The sequence below is a fragment of the Mytilus trossulus genome, chromosome 11, assembly GCF_036588685.1.
Source record: "Mytilus trossulus isolate FHL-02 chromosome 11, PNRI_Mtr1.1.1.hap1, whole genome shotgun sequence".
Classification (NCBI taxonomy): Eukaryota; Metazoa; Mollusca; class Bivalvia; order Mytilida; family Mytilidae; genus Mytilus; species Mytilus trossulus.
The window spans coordinates 6,615,890-6,632,785 of record NC_086383.1 but is presented as its reverse complement, the minus strand read 5'-3'; positions in this window follow the sequence as shown (position 1 = coordinate 6,632,785).

The following is a 16,896-nucleotide window of genomic DNA, read 5'->3' as shown; positions in this document are numbered from 1 at the left end:
TCTTTTTTCCGGATGATATATTTTGACAGTTTTATCACTGTAGACGTATCGGAAGAAAAACGATAGTTCATATTATTACCATTGAGCACATATTTGCTTTTCTAAGTTCAACATGTTCTATGTGGTATAGTTTCTCCTCTGTTGTGAGGTTGTTTTCAACTGATGTAATTTGAATATTTGTTTTTGCATTTCTGAAAATAACAAGATGCAATACGTTATTACGTTATTGCTATAAGTGAAATATCTTTTGCAATTAAATGAGAGATAATGTCTTTGATGAAATGTGTATGGTAATGTATGGTAATGTTAAGAATACAATGCCATTGTTAAATCTAAGCACCTTGTGTGGTAATATACTATCAGTTGAAATCCAATCGCCTCACGAACGTGTTTCATTCCAGCAGTAATTTCGAGTTTAATTGACATTTAGCCATTTCGTGATTGTATTATTTCCTGCCAGATTTACATATAACAGGTCGTTACTGATGATTTTTGACGAAACAAACACATTACCCTCAAGGATGAAATATTTAAATACGGTCATATAGAAAGGTGATTGGCATTCAATGAAAAAAAAATCAAGAACTTGTTTTTGCAATAAAAGGTTATAAACAACTCAACATGCGAATTTGGGTGATTTAGCCTGATATGTCTTTTTTTAAATCTTATTATGATGAATGCATATAGGAAGTTAATATATTTGGTGCCTTAAGCGGACAATCAAATTAATAAATTCAATTTTATAAAATCTCAACTCGAATAGTTCTGGGTTTTTTTCACCCTTGCAGTTTGGCTATAATACCGTTTGGAAAGCGTTTTTGTATCGTTGATATTTTCTCTTAACACAAACATTCATTTGATCACATCAACGTTTGTTATATATACTGTTGTTGTGATGTTTATCGTTTCATTTGTCGATTTTTTATTAAAAGAGTATTTCAATGATTGTTTCTTCTTTGATTTTGGCATGTGATTATGATCTTTCCGAATTGATTTTCCTCTAAGTTCAGTATTTTTGTGAATTTACTTTTTCTTTAAAATCACAGAGCTGATAAGTCATCATAGGAGAAATGTCAAAAACACATTTTATTTTAGTACTTTTCGTAGTGATCTTTGCAAAATTCAAAAGTACACAATAAATAAAAAAAAAAAAGCAAAAACGTTAAACATGCATTTCAGACCAATACCACGGATAAGATAACATTATACTGATGTGACATAACGGCAACATTTTCATCGGTATTAGTGACATGCACGTTATATCCTATGAAAATGCAGCAATTGTGGTGCCAAATGATAAGTTATATTGTAATAAGTGTTTTGTTTTTTCAGCGTCACCTTTACGGAACATTTTATACTTTTATTAAATGGATAGCTGAAATACATTACGCGGAGTACTATTTTACTTTAAAAAAAAACATTTAAAAAAATCGTTTCAAAGATAAGGCAGGTGCCTGACGCGATATAATACAGAACATTATATTTGTAAGAATATTGACATTTAAAAAAAATCTGTTAGTAATTTTTTCTTCATTTTCTTCAGTTTGTAAAGATCTTTTTCCTTACGGGGATTTGGAGTGAAACCTACCCCGAACTGAAAGGAATACTAACAATACTAATGCAGAAATAAAACAAAATATTTATTAACAAAAGTCCTTTCATCAGTTAGCTTGTCAAACCAAAACGTATAATATAGGTTCTAGAAACAATGTAGAAGAGCATTAATCAAGGATAACAATGTGAACGTTGTTCGCATTATTCAATGGTTTTATTGTCAGAAATTGCTTTGGTATATTCATTTTTAACTTTTGATTGATGAGATCTCATTATAAAATTTGCATACATCACAGAATCTCAGAATAAAAACAAAATAAAAAAAGCATCTGTGTACAAACCAAACAGAATATCCATTATTCACCTAGTACAAGCACACATAATGTATTATGTTATTCATTCATTGTAGCGAAAACGAAACCCGAGATAAAGAAATTAAATGAAATATTGACTTAATGACATAAACGTGTAAAACAAGAGTTAAAAAGGAAAAAAGTGGAAGATACCAAGCTTTTGTTTCTGTAAACGCACGTTTTGTATTTACAGGAAAACTTTGCAAAGTGGCATAGTAAATGCATAAAATTGTATGTTCGTATATTTGAAATTATTCAATTTGTTCAAAGAAAGTAACATGGTTAACTTTATTCTTTAGGTAGATAGAGAACGGATAATTGTTTTGTTTTTTACACTATGATCTAGAAAATCGATATACTTATGACTCGTAAAGCTTACAAAATCCTTTTCAGTATACTAGATATATTAATCATTTGACGTATTAATGAACTGAGATTGTAAATATTGCGTTTATATCAGTTTCATCTAATTACTTCTGCTTAATGTGTACATATTTCAGTTGATTTTTAGTCTTTTTCTAATTTTCCAATTATCATGGCGTTTTTAAAACTCTAAATTCTAATTTGGTATAGACCTTTGATAGCATACCATTTTTTTTTAACCTAAAACACATTAATCTAAAACAGCTGAGTTACATTTAGAAAATCATAAAATAAAATTAATATCATGTATATATAAGTTGGGCTGGGATCACACATAGTACATGTTGTGTCATAATCTTGTTACAAATACATGTACAACCCGGATATTTTTGATATTCATTAAGAAGAAAACAGACAAAATATTCCAGTCAAGACATTAAAACAAATTATTTATTTTTAAACTGACAAATCCAATTTATAGTATTAATCAGTGGGCAAACAGGAACACGCAAATATCATGCAGGCGACAAATACAATGGAAGACCAGAAAAAATGACTTCCTTTTGGTAAGAATAGATTGAATATCTAATAAGTCCATAAAGGAAACAATGATTTTCCCACGTAAAGATCAGAATCAAAATGTCTTTTCTTTAATGTATTGATCTTGAAGGTTAGAGCATATAGACAGTTAAAATGATTAATTTGAGGAAACTGTTACGATGTTATGTCTTTCAAACAAGTGTGTAATGTTTACCAACTGTAAGATATTGGTGTTTCTCATGGGTGAAAGCCATGAGGTCGTCTATACCTTTATGTGAACTCCTGTAGTGGTGTTATTTCCCTTCATACTACACTTTTTGTAATATTATAAGATTTGAACATCGGTAAACTACGGTTTGTGTCTTATTCAAGACTGTGTATAAGAACAAGGCAGTGTACATGGTGTAGTAGATTGACAAGCAGACAACTATCTAGCAAAGTGTAATGATTTTAATGTAGCAATGTAGCCTTCAACAGAAAACTAAAGTGGCATCACAACCTGGAAAGAAGAATAACATTTTGCAATATCGACACGCATATGTATTGAGAAGAATCATGATAATGTTGATCATTTAAATCAGAACCTTTGAAACTGATGTGCATTTCAATAACAAACTATCAATTAAAAACATATCGTAACAATGCACGTGATTCTATTAGTTTTTTCGTGTGTTGCTTTGTAAGACCACAAATAAGGGGATGGGGATGGGGTGAATTTGGGGAAGAGACAACCTTCATTAGATATTTTTGCCGACATGTTAAACATGTCAAGTTAACAAAAACATCATTTCCAAGCTCATTATAGGAGGTCATGTTTAATATTTTTGTTTAATCGAAATTCTTTTTAACAGTAAAAAGCCGTAACCATCTAATATTAATTATTAAAAAATCTGATGTATTGCTCAGTTGTACTTTGTATAAAATAAAAAAATAGTTGTCAATAATCTAGTGTTCTTTCTTTGCCGTGATGTTTGTTTTAAATCATCGTTTTCAATTGACCCTTCAACATCGTATAAAAAACAAGTATTTTTGTTTTATAATATATTAATTAAAATAACCTGCCCAACTACGTGTTAATAAGAAGATAAATACGATTGCTATCAAGTGGAGTTGGGAGTTCTGCCCTTAGACTGTTATTGTAGTAAAAGAATGCGGCATGGTTTTATTGATGTTATTAAGATTTCAAAGGAAGGATATATCAAACAAGACCTTAACATAGATTCTACATTCTTATTTACAATAAAACATGTTTATTTAACAAAGTTCACGTTATATTGTAAAAATGTGAAAAACATGTGTCTATTTAACCATCCTTCACCAAAATACAAAGAGATAGGACAGATAAGGGAACAAAAATTGTGTAAGACAGGACGGATATGATTTTATCACTGAGGATTATTATCAGATTGTCTTTTGTATAAGGTATTGACAAGTTTTTTCTCATTTAAAGATCAAAATTAGGGACTATTCTGTAAATGACGACTTGAACCTTACTCTTATAAATATTGACAACACAAAAACGTATTGATAATGCTTCAATAACACGATAAAAAAAAGCCAATCTGTTATCTTATTATGTGCTTACATATATATTTTAATAAGGGGAAGGTGTAATGCTCGTCCCAACTAATAATGTTGTCATACAAAAAACAAAACGAACATACCTATAATATTTCAATTTGTGATATTATTTTAAGAAGACCATTGTTTTCAATAAACGTATTTTCACTTTTGGTATTTAGCTGTATTTTGCCTCCGAATGACCTTATATCACCTCCGAATAACCTTTTGACGTCAAGCAATAATTACTTTTTGGTTGTGACGTCATATGTTTTGAATTATGAAGTCAAAGTTTACGGGAACCTGTGTGATGTTATGTAATGGCGGACAAATTTGCATACAAGTGTAAATAGGTCTATACACACTGATCCAATGTATTTACTTAGAACATGAAATTGTCAGATCAATTCATCAGAGGTACGTCAGTTGATGTATAGGACCTGATTGATACAAAGAGACAAACACCAAATTTGTTTTTATTTCAAAGCTTCATAGATTGAGTGCTAAAAATGCAATGAGATCAAAGACATACGAAGTTCACAATAGTCACAATGTATGCCAACATTACCTATGTGAAATTATAAAATTGTTTTGTATAATTATTGAACGACAAAATTTCTTCCTATGTGACGTATACTTTTTCTGACGTCAGACACGCGAAGAAATGAATATGTTTTTATTTGAAAGATGCTTTTGTGTTTTTTTTTATAAATTTGTTACACAGTGTTGACTGATGTACCCTGATTTTGATTATTTTATTTAGTATGTATGTTTAGTTCACGCATCGTTGTAATAAAAACGGAATTTGATGAGACTGTCGTACAAAGTGAGAGGTTTAGTGCTATAAAACTAGGTTCAATCCACCATTTTCTACAATTAAAAATACCTGTACCAAGTCAGGAATACGACAGTTGTTGTACATTCGTTTTTGAATTGTTTTGTCATTTGATTTTGCCATGTGTTTATGGACTTTGCAAATTAATTATCCTCGGAAATCAGTGTTTATGGGATTAATGTTTTTGCTGATGTCCAATCCTCGTAAATTTATAGCAGAGGTCAAACCAAAGTCAGTCACAAAAACTGAGATATTAATATGAAATATAGGCAAGGTCAGGTATGATGACAGGGTGAGTGTCCCCAGTTTTATAACATACCGAATCAACTATGTTTATTTCGCATGAAATATGAATCATCAAATTTTTCTAGGTTAGCTTTCACAAAGAACCATCCTCCCCTTTACCCACATAAATGTTAAGGAAAGGAAAAATATGACCTGAGATTCATAGCACGTTATGAACTACAAGAAAATGTCAAAGAGAGGATATTCCATAAGATAATTGCTTTTTACGTGTATGTGTATGTTGACAAAGTAAAATGGGAACTGGCAGTTTCACTATAACCAATATTGAACGGTTTTTTAAATTGTGTAAGTATAACTGAACGTTGGTTCACCTGGCCGATAATGCATGCACACAAGTAAACCCTAACCATAAAAAAAAACTGTCATTTGTTATTGAATCAATTCAAACTTTGCACCTATCTAATGTTCTAGCGAACTGATTTTTCCCAAGCCAATAGTAATGTGTCTCTTACAATATCTTTATAATATATTAAATTCACATTTATAGAATAAGAAAGTTTATAAATGCAACTGTAAAACAAGTGATTAGAATGAGATTTGAGATTAATTATATCTGACAATAAAAGGCATACTTCTTCAATAGATCAATTAACTTGATGATTGAGAGAAAGGCAATAGGTGTTTAATCGACACATTCTTGTTACGTGAGGGTAGGGCAATCTGTTGTCAGTAAACATCAAACCGCAATTTTATTTAAAAACAAAATGTTGAAAATTTCTAAAAATAAATAACCATGGATTGTCCTCCCTTCGAATAGGATACTTTAGCTGTGATTGGTGCATTACTTCTGTATTCTGGATCCTTATTTGACCGTAATACGTTTCCGATTTGAATGTCACTGAAGTGACTTTTATAGACGTAACACTAATATGTCGTACACAATTTCAATCCTATTATCCATGATAAGATGGTCTTTGTTTCAATAAGAAGAATTATAAAGGATCTTTACTTAATTAATATTTAGCTAATTATAATATTTTAGCAAATTGAATATAATACAATTATCTAAATGATAGGAGATGTATCTAATTGGTTAACACGTTAACATGAATGTTGTCCTCATTTAAACTGTGGAATAAACATTTTACTAAAACAACAATCACTGATTAAAAAGAACCTATATAGCTATCAAATGTGCATCTGAGCATTTTGCAAACCCAGTTATGAGACTTTATCTAAGTAAGGACACTAAAGTAATATTGACAAGTTTTAGAGTATCAGACGACCATGATCTTTATTGTTATTTTCAAATTTGAAAGATCTTGAAAATAAATTGATTAATCAACATTCTTTAAGGCAAAGTTTCATTGGATTTTCGTGTGAAAAGTTTTATTTAATAACAAATTTTCAATATGCCTACTTCATCATGTTCAAGTGTTTTTAAATTGACTGTCGATAGTATACATTGAATTCTCGTTATTCGTTTATTGACTACAAATATCAGTGTTCTCATTTTTAATCTTTTGTTCTATCATTATTACTTTTAAAACGATAACAGCGATATAATACGTATTCTAAGGTAACGGATGGCATTCACATGAAAGGACTTCAATGATATCACACACAGAACTGTTAAACAAATACTTCATTCGTTCATACAAATTCATTTCCCTTTGTCTCACCATGTTAAGATTAGCATCACAGTAAAGTTTGAGAACATATTGATAATTTTACCGATTATTGCAGACTGTACATTGTCTTTAAAACAAATTCGAAAACGATCCCAAATACACGTTGAAAATGAACTGACAACTGCATGGCTAAAACGACAAATAGATTAACAACAGTAAACACACATAATTTAAACAATCATAGGTTTAGTTAGATAAAAAAAACTTGGGATAATCTCAGGTGGATCCGAATGGTAAGCAGATTATGCTATACATATGACATTTCTGACAATAGAACAAATGGGTGATAATTATAATTCGGTATGTCATATTCGGCGACAAATGTAAATAGGATTGTGTTAACATTTCATATCGGTCAAACAACTCGTTATGGTGTCTATAAAATTTAGAAAAATAAATTATATTTCGACATTTGAAACTGTTAGTTACACTTTATATCGTTCCCACTGAGATATGTATATATATATAATCTGTATACAGGCTTGCTGAATTGTTGTTACATAGACATTGCAATTCGAAAATGGGAAAACTTGAATAATCCTTTTCGGGGTAAAGTTTTGTTTTTTAGCTGTCCCTCATTGTCAGTTTCTAGATGTCAGTCAAGATACGAAGCACACTTCGTGTTGATCATGTTTCTGATCATTTCTATTGCACAGTTTTAGTCGGCCATATAACTCTAAATAATACGATACATTAATTTTAAACATCACTGATGGTGTTTAACGATGAAAAAAAGTATGTGCCAGTCTAATTCAGAGAGATACAACGCAAGTACTGTCGGGATATATAATCTATATGTGACTATTTATGTATATCAATGAATCCCTAGTGAACTGTGCTTTCAGAAAATGTCTGATCGTCAATAAAAATCACCATCAAGTGTAAATGTTTTTTCATAAAGTGTGTTTTGATTAACAGGAGTTGATGTCAGACTGCTAAATGACTATAGCAATGAGACAAAAGAACAATATGTACAGTGTATATAAAATGGAAGAAAGGTGTCCTTTTGTCGACAGAAACGGCGTTCTAAATGTGTTTGCCATGTCATGTTAATTTGACATATATTTTTTTTATCTTTACTCGAACTCTAAAGACATTAATACATAGAAAATATCTAAAAGGGTGACAGACTATTACAGATTGTTACTCTATATGAACTATATAAATCGAGAAGAAAGAGGTCATATTTATAACAAATGACACCTTTCTTACACTAACTTGCAACCATTTTAATAGGACAAACGATTCCTTAAAAGACATGCTAGGTATTTATGAAATTATGAAATCCATACATGAAAAAAAAGGATTATTCAAAATCATCTAGAATCAAATGTATCCTTTTGTACTGGTGTTGTCGTGAATTGTAAGTTATTTCAGTATACCCAATGCATTACCGACTCTTTCTGTCCCTCTTCCTTTGCGAGTTGAAAAACAATTCAGTTTATGTTTATGACTTGAATGTGTATCTTTTTAATAGTGTAATGCGATTCGAGAACCTTTACAACTACTATTTTTAATGACAGTCATCAGAGAAAATAAACTACTAGAAATAAAAAAAAACAAGCTTTGTTAGAGCTTACGGAATATTGTGATCACGAACCGAACAGTAACCATAGTAGTATGAAACTATTACCTCGTTTGTGAAACGATTGGCAAAGAGCGTCTTTACCCCCTCTCCCCATAAAATGAAGAAGGTTTAATGAAGGCGAAAGTTGATTGAAAGTTTAAATCTCAAAATTTGAACATTATATTCAAACAGAGAAGGCTGACATTGACAATTTACTTAATGATATTTATGTCATAATATTTGTCAAATCCTGATGGCATAATGTAAGTGCCTCTGGCCTTTGTTAGTCTTGTATTATTTTAATTTTGGTTTCTTGTGTACAATTTGGAAATTAGTATGGCGTTCGTTATCACTGAACTAGTATATATTTGTTTAGGGTCCAGCTAAAGGACTCCTCCAGGTGCGGGAAGTTCTCGCTAAATTGAAGGCCTGTTGGTGACCTTCTGCTGTTGTTTTTTTTCTTTGGTTGGGTTGTTGTCTCTTTGACACAGTCCCCATTTCCATTCTAAATTTTATTATTTACGTAATCGGGTCTTAAATGAGATACGGAAAAAGAGTAAAATATTTTCAATTTATACTTCATTCTCACTTAGAATTATTTATGAATTTGTACATTCGAATAATTTGTAATCAGATTTAGTTATCAGAGCGATTTCCCACTTGGTTAAAGAAGATTAGTTTGAATAAAAAAAGAAAATAAGCTGTTACTTATAATGGTTATGATTCATTTCTTTTGGCATAATTCGCACGCTATTGTTATTCTAAAAAATCAAGGAAAGTTAGTACTAAGTTCTGCATTGGAATTATGTGAGATAACCTATGAATAGCCCCCGGGAATTCACAAAATAACCAAACATTACATAGACGTAATTTTAAGACTTATTTGACAATTCCTGTTAAAACAGATTTGTATTTTGTTTTACATGTTTTTTTTGTCTAAAAGGTAAAACAGAGTTACGTAAATGAAAATTATGTCTAAAAAATAGATATTCTTTTGTCCAATACAATAAGCCTAAAAGTAAAAGATCTGATTTCATAGTGATGTCCCTACCATCTACAATGATATTTACCAATTGAAATTATTGATTCATATGGGAAATCAATGCGTTAAGACATTAATAATTGCATTTTTCTAGACGAATTTGAACTCAATAAAATGCATATCTTAATCCATGGGGGAGGCTTGTAAAAGACAACACATTGCGAAAATCATTGCTATTCATTATCAATTGATGGTTTTATTATGTAATGGAAAGAAGATCAGAGATATCAGCAAAGTTGAGTTTCTACTTATAGGATGGATTATCGATAAAGTTTACGTAGTATGCATGGGATTAAATACAATGCAAGTGAACATGACACAACTTTTTAATATAAAGTAAAATCACAAAAATACTGAACTCAGAAGTCCATAATCACATAACAAAACGCATCAAAAACGAATGGACAAGAACTGTAATATTCCTGACTTAGTACAGGCATTTTCAAATGTAGAAAATGGTGGATTAAACCTGGTTCTATAGTGGTAACCCACTCACTTAAATAACAGTCTCATCAAATTCCGCTACATTTACATGATGCGTTAAATAAAAAGTCACAACTAATAAAATAGTCAAAATATGGGTACATCAGTTATCATCGTATAACAATTTTAAAAGGAATAATATATGATAGGCTCTTTGCGGTTTTCTGTGATATTTTATGAAATTAAATTGTAGCAATTATAGTTCTGTGGGAAATACAATTGTTGTTTTCTGTCTATAGTTGATATATTGGTGACTTATACATTATTTGATGTAGTTCTCATTCTCTCGCCTTAGGCATCAGGCAAATGGTAACTATCGACATAGTTTTATTTTTTCTGTCTGATTTTCTTTTCTTTCAAGGCACATAACTGACGAAAAATCTTCATCTTGTTTGGTAATATTGTTTTGCTCAATCTTGAGTATATGTTCGTGCATGGTGATGCTTGTTTGTTTTCCATTTTGTTTTGGTATGGTGATCTACTTTAACTGATACTATCGATGTTCCAATAGTTTTTCTACTTTATATATACAAACACACAACAATATTACTCAAAAATGTGTTTTTGTCCAGATATTGATTGTCATACCAGTTTTTTTTGTAAAACACCTTTGTGGTTCCCACTTACTGTTTTTCTTTTTTGTCTGTAATTACACGTGAATGAAAGAGAAGCCCATTCATAATATAATGCCGATTTGATACTGCGTCAATATCATTTTAAACTATTTGTTTTCCTTTTTTCTACATTTATTGATAACTATTTCAACTCTTAAGCATTTGTTTTTACATTTTTGAGAGCAAATTAATTTAAAAATATGTGCTTATTTTTTTCATCGTGTTGTCTCTCAATGACGTAAATCGAACATATATATTTATATATATTTAGGTGGATGACGTTCAGATATGAGTCCTTTGTATCTCCTCTAGTTTTCGCGGGATCAGTTCTTGCTTTTCAGACGGTAGTTTTGCTTTTGTTCGCTTTTTTTATATTTGAATTTACCTTGTCACTTTGTCTCAAACATACGACAATACGGAAATTATCATCGAATCAGGCCTTTCTGGATGTTCTTCAATCTTAAAGGGAAATCACACTATTGTTTATACGCATCGCTCTCGGCGCCGCTATAGTGTCGTAACTGTGTTATGACGTCGCCGTTTTCGTGTCCGTCGTAAAGGTTGCAAATTTGACAGATAGCGAGCCGCTCGAATGGACGTTCCAATAAGGCAGGAGAACTGACAATGAACATATCATATTTTTAGAACTGTTATAATTAAATAAAAGATATGTGTTCACAAAAAAGGGTCTGATTGTTTTGGGGTAAATTTATGGAATACAGAATAATGGGCAAATACTGCAGAATTAAAGGCGAAAAAAACAGATGAATAGAGAATGAAGCTTAAATATAAAGAATAAAAAATATTGGTAACACATAATAAATATTAATAAATAAATGATCCTCTATCCAGACCCTTATGATAAAAAAAAACATATCAATACAAAACACCTAATCATTATGATTAATCAACACTAAGAACGATGGAAATTCATAAAATATTCAATATAATTTAGTACCCTCTCGGACCATTTTCCCGAAAACGAAGTTGGTGACAAATACTTTTCTTTGGCAGCGTATCGTCGCGATGCGGTATGTAGATCTAGAGTTCATGGTATATTTTCGGGAGGAGGGGGAGGGGGTACACATAGACCAAGAGTAGCAGCATGTAAGCGTACACCTTCCGGAATCTGTAGTTTTCAGTCGAACAGAGAGTTGTAAATAGGAACAATGAGTTTCTACAGTTTTCTCATAGCACATGCATGAAACGTCATAACTATAGTTTTTATACTACATGTATAAATAATTCATCAAAAATCTCATTTCATATTTATATTTATCCGGCGCAGCCTGTCGGGTCAATACAAAGCAGGGTCAAAATAAATATGTTCTAGTTCTGAATACTTGTATGCACTAAACTTGCCACTGGACGTAAATAATGCTTGAAGTGCTATTTGATCTCGTATTTTATTTCACATGTGACGACAGAAATTATTCAATTAAGTGTAGTACATCTTTCCCGAATGTTCCTTTGGCATCTAATGCCTCTCACTTTTTTTTTGGGGGGGGGGGGGGGGGGGTGATTTGTAGAGTAATCATATTTATTGAAATATTCAATTAAAATCGTAAATAAAATATCGAAAATCATCCAAAATTTTACATCGGTTGCTGGCTGTCGAAACCAAAGAAAATTTAGCCCCGTATTGTTTGGTACATGATACTCAATCTCTCTTAAGTAGCAGTCTGGCTAAGAATCATGCAAAATGATGAAATAGTGATACACACTGTATCACAGAAATCCACAATACTTTTTGTGTTGAAAGATATTGTGAAGTAAGAGCTAAATTTGTAATATGAAACCATTGAACACCGTATATTTTTCTTGGTGCATTATTGAATATTGGACAAATATGAACTTTCCCCACTTATTGCAGTATAAGAATCTCACTTTTTTCTCCTAAGACCGGATGTTTTAAGGAAAATGTTTATATGCAACCTAAAGAGAATAATTTTCTTTAAAAAATATCAAAAAATAAAATATGTAGCCTAGTACTGATTTTGAGTAAATTTGATTTCTTTTTTATTCAAAATGGTCTAAGGGAGATAACTCCTTTGAAGAAACATTACTTTATCTTACATAACAACAGTTGCCATGTGACTTAAAAACATCTAAAGTCGTTATTTTAATTGAATTAAAAATAACTGTACCATTTTCTATCTTTTTATGAAAATACAGAGTGGTTCCTATTTAATTAAAAGGCATAAATAGTATATAGACTATATTTTCTTAATTCACCCCTGAACTGCAATGTTTACAATTACTCATTTCCTGTTTGCAAAGATTTTGCATCTGCTGTGTTTCATTAGATATTACACAGTTTTATTCTGTTTTTACTGTTACGGGAGTCCATATCTTCTTTTAGAAGATACTGTGCATGATGTGGAAATATTTTAGAAAATTTTTGGACAAAGGCGAGTCCTTTCACAACTTTTCCAGTGTCAGTGCCAGTGGCATGTCAGTTTGCCTTGTTGATGTGTATACCATGCTACCGAGTCCGATGCCAGTAAAGAAGCTTGAGAATTCCTGTTGTAGTTTTCAATTTATCAGGACTGTATCATGATCAAAGACATCCCAACGAAGATCAGCTAGTCAGACAATAAGACTGCAACTCATACATTATATAGAAGTACCAAGATTACATAGACAATATCATTGTCAATGTCCATGACTGCATGAGCAAGCAATGAAGCATGACATAACTTGATAACTTCTAAGGACATTTTTGTATGTGTGGCTTCTCACTTGAGTGTCTTTTGAATGTGTGGCACAGTGTCCTCTTTATTGGAATAAATCAGAGAAAACAGTGTTCATGGTGTATGCACCCTCTATCCACTGTGAAAAGGGAGAGCATGCACAATAACAGGAGTATCCAGGCATGACAAAAACAGAAAGATCCCTAGACCATGGAGTAATAGCAAGTAATAGTTATAACTAACTTAATTTAATTTAAATATTCTTTTTTATGGAGGATAGATTTATATTGAGATAATGAATTCAAATGATATTAGAGTGCAGTAAAATGTCTAATAATAATGATGTAACTTATTGTTACCTACAGTGAACTAAAACAAATGTTTTATACACTGTAAATCATTACCCAACCCCTCCATTTTCTATGTTTCATCTCAAAACAAGAACTAGTAACTACATGTACATGTACCTCTTGAAACTTTGTGGGAGTTGACAATCACCATGATCACACACAAAAAGAGGTAAATTGGCAAAATGTGACCAAAATGTTCATGTACATGTATATGATTTACAATGATTTAGTCTGACTTTGTAACTGGGGTATAGCCTAATTATCTTATAATTACCAAAACCTCACTCATCTCCAAACTATATTTCAGACCATACATGCCATAATATAATACAATAAAATGTATAGTAACAGTTACTTTCATTTATTCTAAAGAAATAACTAGGTATAGAATGTACATGTAATGAACTACATCAGAGACATATAATACAATATATGTCTCTGACTACATGTACATGTTTTTCTACAGCATGGATAACCTACAATTGATCAAATAATTTATTTAAGAAAAATATATCAGTTACCAGTTACATGTACAATAAATTTGTATATGTACATTACATCTATAATCTTATCAAAGAGTCAAAGTTATAAATCATTTTCTTGAAGTTTGCATATTTGGGTTACCCCTTCTGACAACAACATGCATGACATGTACATGTATTGTATCAAATGCCCCTCATCCAACTTTTCCTTTTTAAATAAGTGTAAACCAACAAATACAATAGCTACAAAGGTACCTTCTACCCCTTTTGAAAAAATATTTAAATAAAGTGAAGTGTTTATTCTGTAACATTGTTACAGGTCTGATAATATCTAATAATGTACATCAGTTGTATATACATGGATATGAAATTCAGAACCTGTCATTCAATTTAAAAAATAAACTGCTACCCATCTAACATAGCAACAAAATTGATGCTATTTTTAAGAGTTGTGGAAAAGAAAAAAAATTGGATAATTTAAATTACCTTTCTTAGTTGCCAGAGATTTACAACTGTTTGATTGAAATTTTATTAAATTTATACCATGACCACTCAAATGACAATTTTTAAATGACTAAATACTAAAAACCACCTCCCCATATCTCATGTATGTTATAAATTCTATTAATTGTTATGTGATAAATGTTATAATTACAAATTATTGTATTTACTGATTGAAGATCATCCTGATCTTTTAACATTGTTTAACAAAATGAAAACTTGTATTTTCTTTGTTATACATATGTACTGATCATGATGTACATGTAAATTATGTTCAACATTTTATGTCTTATTTTTTTAGGTATTACTAACCAGTGTTACCCACAGTCTACCAAGAAAATTAGTACTGAATAAGGTAAGTGATATTTATTTAATGAATAAATAATAAATGGATTATAAAACTGATGGTCAATTTTTCAGCAATTCATGTTAACATGTACCTACAATGTCATGAATGTATACAGTGATTTTTTTTCATTAAAGCATATACATTTATCTTGATATTTAAAAAAAATAACTGGTTTATACATTGTTCATGTTTGCAATGAACTTTAAAAAAGCATGTTAGGAATTTTGTAATGTAAAAAGTAAAATCACAAAAATACTGAACTCAGAGGAAAATCAATTTGGAAAGTCCATAATCACATGGCAAAATCAAAAAACAAAATATTGTACATCCAACCTTGGATTTCAAGCATCACTTGATTTTTCAACTTTCTCTCTAAATTTGAAGATTGTATGTATATACATGTACATGACATGCATGATGTATGTATGAGATTGAGAGCAGTTAATAAATTTCTTCAGTTTTCATTAGGTAACATCTTTGCTAACCAAGGTTTCTAATCTACTACCCTTTACATTTGATCAAGCTATATTTGTTTTCCCATTCATTATTACTTTCATATATCTTAAAGGGGAGTTACATAAATACATTATGCACTGACTTTATTCTTTTATATTAGGAAATTCTGTCTTTTATTTCAGGTTTCACACACACAATGGTGGTTCATGTGAGAGGAAGAAGTGATTTGTTGGGAGAAAGTTCTTGCTTGTCTTTATCTACAAATGATGTTAATTTTACAGTATATAGAACATTGAGGGATTGATTGAACAAAGTTATATATAGAAAATATATCAAAATATTAACTTTATAAATGAATAATAAATCTTCAGTTTTGAGAAGACATATTTTCATTTCCTCTTGTTTTGAATAATCTTTTGTACATGACTTTTGTAAACTGCAATGGGTTTTTAGAAAAGTCAATTACAATACCAGCTGTTAACTATAGCTTATGTTCTTTTCTGTTCCTTACCTCCCCAAATAACTGACCAAAGGTGCTAGTCACCATTTGGCATTTGCTGTTATTTCAATATAAAAAAGAAGATCTGGTATGATTGCCAATGAAACAACTATCCACAAAAGACCAAAATGACACAAACATTAACAAACTATAGGTCATCGTACGGCCTTCAACAATGAGCAAAGCCCATACCGCATAGTCAGCTATAAAAGGCCCCGGTAAGACAATGTAAAACAATTCAAACGAGAAAACTAACGGCCTTATTTATGTAAACAAATGAACAAAAAACAAATATGTAACACATAAACAAACGACAACCACTGCATTACAGGCTCCTGACTTGCGACAGGCACATAAATAAATAATGTGGCGGGTTTAAACATGTAAGCGGGATCCCAACCCTCCCCTATCCTGGGACAGTGGTATAACAGTACAAGAAGAAGAAGGTATGTAGAAAAGAAAAAGAGATAATCCTAACAACTGAAGTATACACTAGGGAGACAGCAACTCAACAACACAAATATGTCACATCCTAACAACTGAAGTATACACTAGGGAGACAGCAACTCAACAACACAAATATGTCACAATTATTTTTAATACCATACAATTATCAGACCGCTAATGTCAAAGCAAGAAAACTGAAATATCTTTATATTAGTCAGAATATTTCACTCAATTTGATCAATAACACTTTCAAATTTTAGGAACATAATAA